The sequence below is a fragment of the Papio anubis genome, chromosome 10, assembly GCF_008728515.1.
Source record: "Papio anubis isolate 15944 chromosome 10, Panubis1.0, whole genome shotgun sequence".
In the NCBI taxonomy this organism is placed as follows: Eukaryota; Metazoa; Chordata; class Mammalia; order Primates; family Cercopithecidae; genus Papio; species Papio anubis.
Window position 1 is genome coordinate 107,351,057 of NC_044985.1, and position 13,931 is coordinate 107,364,987.

At 39.9% G+C, this 13,931-nt stretch overlaps 1 long non-coding RNA gene across 1 annotated transcript; it reads left to right on the forward strand.

The window, feature by feature from the left end:
* The first annotated feature begins 2,897 nt into the window (after window positions 1-2,897).
* LOC103876562 lies at window positions 2,898-10,636 on the forward strand. The gene is made up of 3 exons (XR_635838.4): window positions 2,898-4,363; window positions 8,721-9,253; window positions 10,620-10,636. It is a non-coding gene; the product is annotated as an uncharacterized LOC103876562 (long non-coding RNA).
* The last annotated feature ends 3,295 nt before the right edge of the window (window positions 10,637-13,931 follow it).

A 13,931-nucleotide genomic window follows, 5' to 3' on the forward strand; every position in this document is an offset into this window, starting at 1 on the left:
TTTAAGACTATTCAACTTAGGAAAGTCTGACCTTTAGAGACAGATTCAAAGCATAAATAAGTATCCAAGAGGAACTTCTCTTCTCCATCTCTGGTTTCCATGAAGAGGAATTTTCCCTAAGCCCTTTAAGCTTCTGGACCAAAACTTCCGTCTCTCTGGAAATATATTTGGTTACCTGTAGGTGAGCAAAGCCATTGGTCTTGGGTGGAATTAATCTATCAAAACCTATACAAGTGGCATTTCATCTTCGTCCTCCTCCCTACACCAGGGTGAGGAAATGATTTTTTTACAGATTAAAGCTTGCCCTGAACTGAGTCCCAGACACTAAATTGGGTGTGCAGAGGAAGTAACAGCACTTTGATTTCATCACTAAGCTACATTACCATTAACTTTATCAGTAATAAAGACAAAATTTTTTCCTGCAAATGCTGGCTCCTCTCAGTTTCGTTTTTAAAAATTCACACAGAAAGGAAGGGTTCTATTTATTGGACTTTCCCCAAAAACTTCACCAAAAACAGTCCACTGTATTCAAGTATTCAAATAGGGGGAAAGTGCTTTAGAACACAAGCCCACTGTGCTGGGCAGAATTTTAGGATGGCCCCCACATTGGGTAGCCCCTGGGTGTTCCTTCAGTGTATCGTCTCCTTCCCTTGAGAATGGGTGGCACTTATGAATATTTTGGGTTATTATTCCTGAAATTAGGTTACTAACAAGTTAGCTGGAGTTAATAAAAAGGAACTTTATCCTCATTGGGTCTAACTAATCAGTTGTTCTCTCTGAAAGAACATAAAGATTCAGAGAGATGTGCTGCGGCTGACCTAGAAGAAAAGCAAACAGCCATGTTGCAAATTGCTAATGGATGGGGCCACATAACTAGAACCCAAGGGAAATGCCTAGGAGCTCAGAGCAATCTCCAGCCCAAAGCCTGCAAATAAAAAAAGAAAAACAAAAAAACAAAAAAAACAAGGACTACAGTTCTGCAATTGCAAATAATTGAATTCTGTCAACAGCATAAAGGACCTGGGAAGACTACCTCAAGCTCCAGGTGAGAACACGGCCTTAGCTGACACTCTGACATCTGCCTGTGAGACCCTAACAGAAAACCCAGCTGTGCCATGCCCATATTTCTCACCCATGGAGAATGTGGCATAGTAAACATGCTGTTTTATCCACTAAGTTTGTGGCACTTTGTTGTGCAGCAATATAAAACTAACACAGCCATTGAGTATTGACCATTCCATTCAGATGGTTGTGTCTAAAAAGCTTGCAAGCCAATTGTTTTGAGTTGAAAAGCAACTTCTAGAGGAGCAAATTAATAACTCCTAAAAAGCATACTTTGGTATTTTATATACATAGTGAGATTTAAAGGGGGACATTTGAGAGGAAAAGGGCAGAGCAGGGAACTGATGCACATGTCCTAAAGCTGTGTACCGCGAGTCCAGATCAGAGGCCTTAGAGTGGCATGTAAGTGCATCATCAGCAAATAACAGAATGAAAACCCCATGGAGGCAGAGTGCTGTAGTATGGGAACGATGACCTCTCTACTCAACATCTCAAGCCATCTGTAAAAATATTAAGAAAAAAGGGGCAAAGTTTGGGAATGGAATTGTGTACCCATCTGACATAAGAGGAGAAACTCAATGGCCTGTGAGAAGAAAATAAAAGAAATCAAAAGGGCAAAAGACTCACTCAAGTTAAGACAGTGAAGATTTCAGCTAAATGTAACTTACCCTCTTTTTTCTTTTTTTTAATTAATTAATTTTTTTTTTTAGACGGAATCGTGCTCTCTCGTCCAAGCTGGAGTGCAATGGTGCGATCTCAGCTCACTGAACCTCCGCCTCCCGAGTTCAAGCAATTCTCCTGCCTCAGCCTCCAGAGTAGCTGGGATTACAGGCACGTGCCACCATGCCCAGCTAATTTTTTGTATTTTTAGTAGAGACAGGGTTTCACCATGTTTCCCAGGCAGGTCTCGAACTCCTGAGCTCAGGCTGTCCATCTGCCTCGGCCTCCCAAAGTGTTGGGATTACAGGTGTGAGCCACCGTGCCTGGTCTAAAATGTAACTTAACCTGTAAGGAGTAAAGAAGAATCTAGTTACAGTCATACAGCCAGGGCAGAGGAAGTGCTAGGTACTTCGTGTACAAACATGACTCAAGTGTTGAGCCATCAAAACCCGGATCACTGAGTGCAAGGGGAACCCACGTCAATGTGGTGTGACACTGCAAAGAGAAAAGATGAACTAGTTAATTAAAAAGAGATAAGTGAATAACTACAGGTAAAAGATAATATTAGGTCCCTGTCTGATAGCACATTATTAAAAAGAAAAATCCAAATGAACTAAAAATCTATGTGTATGTAGAAAAAGTTTCTAACTTTTGACAGAAAATATAGGAGATTTCTATAATGAGGACAGAAAAGGATTTAGTAAGCAAGTATTAAATTGTACAAACTATAAAGAAAAAATGAGATTAAACTACCTTAAAAACGAAAGAGCTTATGCACAATATAAGACATCATAAGGAAAGTTAAAAGACATACTGCCTGAAAGATGGTATTTTAAAACCATATAACCACTAAGACTGAATCATAAAGAAACAGAAAATCAGAACAGACTAACAAGAGATCGAATCAGTCAAAAATCTTCCAAAAAAGTAAAAGATGGCTTCACTGATGAATTCTACCAAACATTTAAAGAAGAATTAATGCCAATCATATTCAAACTCTTCCAAAAATTGAAGAGGAGAAAACATTTCCAAACTCATTTTATGGAGCTTGGATTACCCTTACACCAAAGCCAGACAAGAACACTACAAGAAAAGAAAATTCCAGGCCAAATCCCTCATGAACATAGATGCAAAACTATTCAACAAAATACTAGCAAATCAAATTCAATAGCATATTAAAAGAATTATACACCACAATCAAGTGGGATTTATCTATGAGATGCAAGAATGGTTCAACATACACAAATCAATGAAGTGATATATCACATGAACAGAACAAAGGATAAATATCATACGATCATCTCAGTAGATGCAGAAGAAAAATTTGACAAAATTCAACATTCTTTCATGATTAAAACTCTCAATAAATTATGTATAGATGAGATGTACATCAACATAATAAAGGTCACATATATCAAAGCTAATATCATGTGCAACAGTGAAAAGTTGAAAGCCTTTCCTCTAAGATTAGGAATAAGAAAAGGATACCCACTCTCACCACTTCTACTTGACACATTACTGAAAATCCTAGAGAAAGCAAGCAAGATAAAAGTCATCCTAATCAGCAAGAAAGAAGTAAAATTGTCCCTGTTCACAGTTGTTATTCTGTATATAGAAAATCTTAAAGACTCGAACAAAAAGTTCTTAAACTAATCAATAAGTCCAGAAAAGTTGTAAGGTACAAAATCAACATAAAAAATCAGCAGCATGTCTAGACTCTAATAACTAGCTAACAGAAAAAGAAATTAAGAAAATAATCCCATTTACAATAGCATCAAAAAGAATAACATATTTAGAAACAAATTTAACTAGAAGGTGGAAGAACTGTAGATTGAAAACTATAAAACATTGATGAAAGAAATTGAGGACACAAATAAATGGAAAAATACCCCCAGTGCTCATGGATTGAAATAACTAATATTGTTAAAATGCCCGTATTATCCAAGTGATCTACAGATTCAGTGCATTCTCTGTCAAAATTTCCATGGCATTTGTGATGGTTAATTTTACGTTCAACTTGACCAGGTGAAGGGATACTCAGATAACTGGTAAAACATTGTTCCTGGACATGTCTGTGAGGGTATTTCCAGAACACATTAGCATTTGAATCAATAGACTGAGTAAAGACAATCACCCTAACCAATGTGGGCAGGCATCATCCAATTCAGTGAGGGCTTGAATAGAACAGAAGTTATGAAGGAAGGGCAAATTTGCTCTCTGTTTGAGGGGGGACATCCATCTTCTCTTGCCCTTGGACATCGGCATTCCAGGCTCTTGGGCCTTCAGACTCAGACTGGGTTACACCACTGGCTCTTCTGATTCTCCAGCTTGTAGACAGCAGATCATGGGACCTCTGAACCTTTATAGTTAATATAGTATGGCTCTGTGTTCCCACCCAAATCTCATTTGGAATTGTAATCCCCACATGTGGAGGGAGGGACCTTGTGGGAGGTCATTGGGTCATGGGGGCAGTTTCCCCATGCTGTTCTTACGTTAGCGAGTGAGTTCTGACAAGATCTGGGTTGTTTAACAGTGGCAGTTTCCCCTGCTCTTTCTCTCTCTGCCGCCATCTTGTAAAAATGGTACTTGCTTCGCCTTCGCCTTTGTAAGTTTCCTGAGTTCTCCCCAGCCATGCGAAACTGTGAGTCAATTAAACCTCTTTCCTCTATAAATTATGCAGTCTCAGGTAGTATCTTTATGACAGTGTAAAAACGAACTAATATAATAGTCATAAAGTTCAAAAATATTGAGATGAGGATCTCAAAGAGATATCTCCACTCCTATGTTTATTGTAGCACTATTTACAATAGCAAAGATATGAAAACCTAAATGTCTATTAATAGATGGATGAAAAAAGAAAATGTGGTATATAAATACAGTGGAGTATTATTAAACCATTGAACGAACAAGGAAATCTTGCTATTTGCAGCAACATGGATGGATCTGCAGAATATTATGCTAAGTGAAATAAGCTAAACATAGAAAGACAAATAGTGCAGGGTCTCACTTATAAGTGGGGTCTAAAATAGTCAAATGCAAAGAAATAGAGGGTAGAATGGTAGTTACCAGGGGTTGGGAGGAGGGGAATATGAGGAGATGTTAGTCAAGAAATACAAAGTTTCAGAGATAAAAAATAATTAAGTTCTGGAGATCTATGTATAATGCTTAGCTGATGTGTAATGCAAGGGTGAATATAGCTACCAGTATTGCACCATATACTTGAAATTGGACAAGAAGGTAGATTCTGAGTTATCACCACCAAAAAAAAAAGTAATTATTTGAGGTGATGGATATGCTGATTAGCTTGATTGCAGTGACTAGTCCACAATGTATATCAGACTGTCATGAACACCTCAAATATATACAATAAAAAATAAAATAAATCTTACCAAACCAATATGATAAAGACAAATACCCCTGTATTTGTCTTTTGATACAAAATTGATACAAAATGCATCTTCAGGCTACAGTTGATCGTCCTACTTATAGCTCTCCAAATATGCTATTATTTCTTACTTGACTGGAACTTTACAACTACTGTACCTTTGTCTGGAAAAAGTCCTTCACGACTTACCACCCCTTATTCCATCAACTTTTCTGTTTGGCAAACACTTATCCTTCAAGGTCTAGCTCATGTGTCATGTACTCCAGGAAGCCTTCCTTGCAGCCCCAGATTGTGAGAGCTTTCTTCTATGTGCTTACATATTCCTCTGAATAATTCTATGATTATAGTTACAATGAGGTATCACAATTAACGATGTACTTCTCTAACTTGCTGTGAAGTCATAGAGGAACTATATTTGGACTTCTGATTATCTAGATCTTACAGTAGTGTATAGCCTGTAGTATATTTGTGTTATGATCTTTTTCCATAGAGAATAAATGTAATTACACAAAAGGTGGGCAATTTAAATTAACTCTGCTTTGAAGTATACCTACTTTCTCCCCTGTAATTACCTATCACTTCTAGAAATTCATTTAAATTTATCAAAGGAGGTGATAATGCAATTTTTAAATAAAGGAGATTATTACTTATGGTAGTAAGTACAGCAATACCTCAACTTTTTAGTTAAAGTTTTATTCTACAACACTTAAAAATTTAGGTCAGTTCTTTGATTTGTGCATTGAAAGGTTTTTCCTATGAAATAAAAAAATGGGCTCTCTAAAGAATTCTTCGGTAGTGGGAGGGGGTGCTAATTCTATTTATTATCAGAAAAAAGTGTAACAGACATGTTTAAAAACTTTAAAGTGAAATCATATAATATTAAAAAATAGAAAGCCCATCACTTAGATTTAATTGACAATATGATTTTGTTTTATGTGAATCATAACTGCTCCACAAAGAAAATGCTACATATACACCTAAAAGTTTCCCCACCCCTGTTCTATTCATCTCATTCTCCTCCCAGATGAAACCATTCATTCATTCATTGGTTCATTCAAAGATAATTATCAAGCATCTGCTATTTTGAGGGCAGTCTTCTAGGTTTGAGGAATAGCTGTAAATAAGTTCCTTCTTCGTGAAATGCACAGCCTAGATTGTAGTTGTAAGCTCCATTCTCCAAGTTGATGTATATCACATTAAGGTATGGTTTTATACATTTATCATATATGTGTGTATTAGTAAATACTGTGTATATATTATATACATTAAAAGTTCATACTTTTAGTATTTAAATTTAGTATATATTATATTGAATGACATAAATGGTATACCATCAGATCTTTTTCTTTTTTAAACTTATAGTTATGTTTTGTGATTTTTCTTGTTTATTCTACTTAGTTCATTTATTTTATAGTATTTCATGATATGCTTAGACCACAGGTGAATCAACCCCCTCCTCTTCGAGATCCTGATCTCAATATTTTTGGGCTATCTGACTATTGTATTAGTCCGTTTTTGAATCAGTGTTGTTCGTTGACTAGTGGATAGTAAGAATGCTTTTACTGTTTTGTAATTCTTTTTTTTTTTTTTTTTTTTGAGATGGAGTCTTGCTCTGTCACCCAGGCTGGAGTGCAGTGGTGCCATCTTGGCTCACTGCAACCTCCACCTTCGGGTTCAGGCCATTCTCCTGCCTCAGCCTCCCGAGTAGCTGGGACTACAGGCACTTGCAACCACGCCTGGTTAATTTTTTGTATTTTTAGTAGAGACAGGGTTTCACCGTGTTAGCCAGGACGGTCTCGATCTCCTGACCTCGTGATCTGCCCACCTCGGCCTCCCAAAGTACTGGGATTACAGGGGTGAGTCACTGCACTTGGCCTCTACAAATGTCTGATCTCACTAGTCACAGTAAAAGTCAGGGCATAACTTGGTAACACAACGAAAGCTAGCAAAGGCAACAGCCTCAAATACTTCTCCCACCACCATCCGAAACTGAGAAGAGCTGGGTTTTCCTAACCACTTATGTCTGAGCGTCCTTGATTTTATTCTCCCTGCTCTCTTTGAGAAAATTGTGTTTTACCATGCATCTTTAATGAGATAGGGAAAGAGCAGTTACTGATAATTGTCTTTCAGATTTAACCCTGTATTAAAGTAAGAACTTTGTTCTCTGCACAGGAATCTCAAAACCATGTGACCAAGGCAGAAGCTGAAAGTACACAGTCGAGGTCCACTACTCATTATAAAAACATGTCATTAAAAAATGAAAATCCAAAAAAAAAAAAATGTTAAGCAGATGGGACACCAAGACAATAGACTGAAACCTGCACTGCTCTTGGCAAACAGGCACATAAGGTCTTCTGTTTTCTTCCTTCCTGTAGTCCACACCATGTCTTGATCCACTGGCATAGACCAAGGTCTCAGGCTCCAGTGGGAGGGAACAAAATGAGATGGAAAGGGCCATGCAAATCAAGGGGAGGAGCATTACGCTTCACTCTCTGAGGGCTCTACATCCTAGCTGCCTTCTCTTTGAAGATTAGCAGTTTGGTTACATAGATACAAGACCTCAGTATCAAGGTTCTCTGGTTAATACTACATTCCATATAAAATATTTGAGGACCTATGCCTGGGTACAGTGGCTCACACCTTTAATCCCAGCAATCAGGGAGGCTGAAGCGAGTGGATCACCTGAGGTCAGGAGTTCAAGACCAGCCTGGCCAACATGGTGAAATCCCATTTCTACTAAAAATACAAAAATTAGCTGGATGCAGTGGCAAGCAACTGTAATCCCAGCTACTTGGGAGGCTGAGACAAGAGAATTGCCTGAACCCAGTAGGCAGAGGTTGCAGTGAGCCGAGATCATGCCACGGTACTCCATCTTGGGTGACAGACTGACACTCCGTCTCAACAAAAATAAATAAAAGAGGTTTGAGGACCTAATATTTTTGAAGACACATATATGGAAGTTATTGTCCTAGAGGCAACCCTGAATCCTGTGTATGCACAAGGTGAGAAAGGAATTTTTAAAACCTCCTTGTTTATTTCCCTTTTAAATTAATGTCTCTTCACTCAGATAAAAGAGGTCCAAGTGTGGTGGCTCACACCTGTAATCGCAGCACTTTGGGAGGTCAAGATGGGAGGATCGCTTGAGGCCAGGAGTTCGAGACCAGCCTTGGCAACATAGCAAGACCCTCATCTCTACAAAAAAAGTAAATCAATAAATTAGCTGGGCATAGTGGTGTGTGCTTGTAGTCCCAGCTGCTCAGGTAGCTGAACTGGGAGGCTTGCTTGAGCTCAGGGGTTGGAGGTTACTCTGAGCTATGAGAGCACCACTGCACTCCAGCCTGAGCAACAGACTGAGACCCTGTCTCTAAAAAATAAAAATAAAAGAGGGAGGGTGGCAGAGGGCTGAGAGATGAGAAATTACCTAATCGGTACAATGTACACTGTTAGTGTGATGGTTACATTGAAAGCCCAGACTTCACCACTGTGCAATATATCCATGTAACAAAAGTGTAATCACATCCCCTAAATCTATATAAAAATTTTAAAAAGAAAAGAAAGTAATGTCTCTTCAGGTTGGATAATCCCATATTCTTCTTACCTTTCCTGTGTCTAGGAGAATTGTTCCCAGTGATCCAAGGAAGTTGCTCATCAGAATGAGGCAGAGAAGACTAGAGAGCATGTCAATTTGTAGAATGTTTGACTGGATGAATCAATTTCATTAACTTTGTAGCAGAAAATGCTCTGCTTCCTGATGCCCAGTGACCTATTGAAGATTTCATGAGTCACCTGTTTGTTTCTTTTGCAGTCAATGGATGCAATTTCTACAGAGCCAGGATGTTGCTCCAGATGCATGAATACATGCCCTTGGGACCTTTTCACCTTCCTACCGTGACCTCTGTATCACTCTCAAAAGGCTTAAGCTTGAATGATGCTATTTCTTGATAGACAAATGAATTGTTCCCTCTTCTTTCGTTCCCACTCAAAACCACATATGGCACCTTTTGGAAGAAGAGAAAGCTTTTATACTTAAAAAGTTCCCAAGTTAAGCTTTTATACTTATGAAGCGCAACCTTCCCTATTTGCCTCCTATATGCTATTTAGGGTAGTCTATTATCAGGATCTAAACCTTTCATTTCACTATTTGAGGTAAGTATAAATCCAATACAATGCTCAGAGTGGAATCAATACCACTGTAGAAAATGACAACAGTATCTTCATGGACAAGGCGTTCCCAGGCTCGTAAATCCTACTGCTGCAGTGGATGAGTCCTATAAATCATCTGGTCACAGACTATTTTTACAAATGAAAAAAATTGGGACTGGAGCAATGTAATTATCTGCCATATACAGTTAATTTTGGCCAATATGTGAAGCCAGATCTTCTGACCCCTCACCTGCTGTTCTTAGAGGAAGAAGATAATAATGAGTATATAAGGATACTGGGGTCCAGTGGAAGCCAGAAAGAGGTCCCAGGAGGAGAAAATAGAAAATCCAGGGATGACAAAGAGAATCCATTTATGTCTCAATTGCTCCCAACTAAGTGTAGTGTTCGGAGGAATAATAGAGTTACAGGAGTGCCACGTCTGCTCTACCTAACCCTAGCCCTAACCCCACTCAGAAACAATCCATCCCTCAGCTTTGCTACTCAAAGTGTAGGGCTCAGACAGCCACATCAACCTCACCCAGGAGCTTGTTACACATGCACAATCTCAGCCCACTTCCCATGACCTGTTCTCCCATGACCTGTTGGACTAGGATCTGCTTTTCTTTTCTTTTTTTTTTTTTTTTTTCAGATGGAGTTGAGCTCTGTCTCCCAGGCTGGAGTGCAGTGGCTCTGATCTCTGTTCAGCACAACCTCCGCCTCCCAGGTTCAAGCAATTCTCCTGCCTCAGCCTCCTGAGTACAGGAGGGGGGAGACTACAGGTGTGCACCACCGTGCCTGGGTAATTTTTGTATTTTTTTTAGTAGAGAGTTTCTCCATGTTGGCCAGGCTAGTCTTGAACTCCTGACCTCAGGTGATCCGCCCCCATTAGCCTCCCAAAGTGCTGAGATTACAAGCATGAGCCACCGTGCCTGGCCCAGGATCCACATTCTAACAAGATCTCCAGGTGACTCCTGTGCACTCTCAAGTGTGAGAAGCACTGGGATAGGGCGCAAGTCCACAGGAAGTAAACCAGGCTCCTAGCCTCAAGCCCCTCTCCTGCCATCATCTTTCCAAAGCACCTGTAGAAATCAGAGCCAACGTCGGGACTGACACAGCACCTTGTGATTTCCAGATCCCAATTCCCAGGATGTTTTAGACAGTTCCAAAATCCTCAAAGAAGATAAAGGGGATATCATGATGCATAAGGTGAGGGGAGGAGGGCACCAAAACGTGCCTGGTTAGTTTGAGTAGAAGCTACTAGGACTTCACAGGATGCCTGTAACCTAGTTCCGCTTTATGTGTTTTTTATTTTGTTTTGATTTGATTTGATTTAATGCATTTGTTTTGTTGTTTTATTTGTCCATTTCAGGTATCTGGGTCTACTCTGCAGAGCAAGGAAATCGGAGCTGTTCCACAGACAGTTCCCTAAATGTCTCACTCCTCATGCATCTCTAATAGCTTACATGTAGCTTTATTTTATAGTTTCTTTCCCCAAATAAGCATTTTTATAAGGCAGTTGCCCTAACTAGATTGTCACCAACTCAAAGGGAAAATTCTATGTTTATTTATCTTTACCATGCTAACCATTAGCGCCCTACGTTTAATAAGCAACAAATAATGAGTGATTTGAAAAGCAAAATGAAAGTGAAAGAATGAATGAATACATAAATGAATGAACGGTTTGAAGTGGTATGAAATAGAATGAATTCAGTAGAAAACTAAGCTCCCGTTCTCCAGACTTCAGCTCCAATAGCCTGCTGTTATTTCTCTTGTAGCCTGAACGAGTCACATGACTCATGCCTTTGAGCTGTGTCATCCATTACAGAGAAGTCAGCCAGACTGTGTGAGTGTTTGTGTCCTGCAATGCAGAAAAAAATACATGAGCTACAATATGTAACATGCAACCAATAAACTGCATTCCTTTGAAATCCTCAGATGAAAGTCACCATCCAACATACATTCACTGCAAGGACGCAATTTTCCTTACTCTCTACTGATTTATAATGTAAGTGCAAAGGAAGAAACACATTATCAAAGGAAAGAAAAAAGAAGGAGCAACTGCTTTTCTTTCCAACAATGCTGCCCACCATCAAAAAAGGAAAAAATTACAAAATATATAAACTCTTAAAAATATTTCCTGGAAGTACTTTGCTCAAACTCACAGCAAAAATATTCTCTGTAGCTATTTGCTAGCACTACATTATGAATCCAACAGTAATAATAACGTTCATGACAGCACCACAAAATTCAACTACTACTTATCTAAAAGAGAAAATATAATATCTTTATTTTGCCTGTAACTAAAGCATTTCTTCTCCTGCACTTTCATCACTAAATTAGTAGAAAAACAAATTAAACCACAGAACAATATATTAAACAGTCTCTTTAGGAAATAGCTTTCCATTTGTTAAAAATACTAGGTCTCTTAATCTCCCATCTCCTCTGCTTTCCTCCTTAAAATAGGGTCAGGGTAGGAGGAAGGCTTATGTGTCCTCGTAACCCCAGGAAAGAGTGGGTGTTCCTTGATGAAATGTCACCATCTCACTCTGGTCTCTGGGTGTTTGAGACTTAAAAGTGCATCTCTCAAATCACCCTTCAAGAAACAACTCCCTGCCCAACTGCAAGGGGTTGTCTGAGAGTCTCCACCTGTTAGTTCCTTCAGGGTCTGCCTCAATTTTCAAGCTGGGCTCACACTCTTCTTGGGCTGCCCTATCCAATGTCTGAGCAAGAAAGTGATCATCTAGCCATATTCTTCCTGTGGTGGCATATGCCATGCCTGAGCAAGTGGGATGGGGCCTGGCCATTTCCGTGCACAGGAGGGCCGTTCTTCTAGATGAAGAGAGCATCTGGAGCATCCCATGGGACTGCCAGTGACTTTCATGTCTGTGTCTCTGTATCTCGTCTCAGAGCTTGCCCCTTCCATCCTGCTTCCTTTCTTTTTCTTTCAGCGGTGTTACTTTCCAAAGTACATTTCATATTTCCACATTCCTGGGGTCTGCTTCCTGGAGCATCCTATTGGCACCCAGAGATGATATCCCTTGTCCAACTGAGGGACCCTTGTCCTGCTGGCTTTTCAAGCTGAAGTCTGTGCCTGACCTGACCCACGGTCCATTCCCTGTCACCTTTGTCAGTGTTTGTTAGTGGATCCTGGCAAATTCAGCCTCACCTCAGTTTCCCCAGGAACTCTTTCCTCTAAGTACAGTCATGTGCCATATAACCACGTATGGACCACACCTACAACAGTGATCCCATAAGATTATAATGAAGTTGAAAAAGTCTCATTGCCTAGTGACATCACACCTCATACCACAATACATTATTCATGTGTTTGTGTTGATGCTGGTGTAAACCAACCTACTGTGCTGACAGTCATGTGTAGTGCATACAATTATATACAGCACATGATACTTGATAATGATAAGAAAAAACTATGTGATCAGTTTATGTATTTATTATATAATATTTGCATCACTATTTTAGAGTGTATTCCTACTTATTTAAAAAATTAGCTGTAAAACAGCCTCAAGCAGGTCCTTCGGGGGCATTCCAGAAGACATTGTTATCGTAGATGACAGCTCCATGCATGTTATTGCCCCTGAAGACCTTCCAGTGGTACAAAATGTGCAGGTGGAAGACAGTGATATTGATGATCTTGACCCTGTGTGGGCCTAGACTAATGTGTGTGTTTGTGTCTTAGTTTTGTTGTTTTGGTTTTGAGATGGAGTCTCACTCTGTCAGCCAGGCTGGAGTGCTGTGGCATGATCTCAGCTCGCTGCAACCTCAGCCTCCTGGGTTCAAGCGATTCTCCTGCCTCAGCCTCCTGAGTAGCTGGGATTACAGGTTCCTGCCACCACACCCAGCTAGTATTTTTAGTAGAGACAAGGTTTCACCATGTTGGCCAGGCTGGTCTTGAACTCTTGACCTCAGATGATCCGCCTGCCTCGGCCTCCCAAAGTGCTGGGATTATAGGTGTGAGCCACCGTGCACAGCAAGGTTAATTTATTATTGAAGGAGGAAAAAAATCTGTGGATAAATGTAGTATAGCCTAAGTGTACAGAGTTCATAAAGTCTACAGTTGTGTACAGTCCTAGGCCTTCCCGTTCACTCACCCCTCACTCACTGACTCACCCAGAGCAGCTTCTAGCCCTGCAAGCTCTATTCATAGCAAACGTCCTATACAAGTGTACCATGTTTAATCTTTTATGCCATATTTTACTGTATCTTTTTAATGTTTAGATATGTTTGGGTACACAAATACTTACCATTGTGCTACAGTTGCCTACAGCTATCAGTATAGAAACAAGATGTATGGGTGTGTAGCCCAGGAGCAATAGGCTACATCATATAGTCTACATGCTTAATAGACTATACATACAGGTTGGTGTAAGGACACTCTATGGTATTCACACAATGATAAAATAGACCAGGTGCAGTGGCTCGCACCTGTAATCCCAGCACTTTGGGAGGCCGAGACAGGTGGATCACCTGAGATCAGGAACTCGAGATCAGCCTGGCCAATATGGTGAAACTCCATCTCTAATAAAAATATTAAAAAATTAGCCAGGCATGGTGGTGCGTGCCTGTAACCCCAGCTACTTGTAACCCCGAGGCAGGAGGATTACTTCAACTCAGTGGGGCAGAGGTTGCAGTGAGCCAAGATCGCACTGCGGCACTCCAGCCT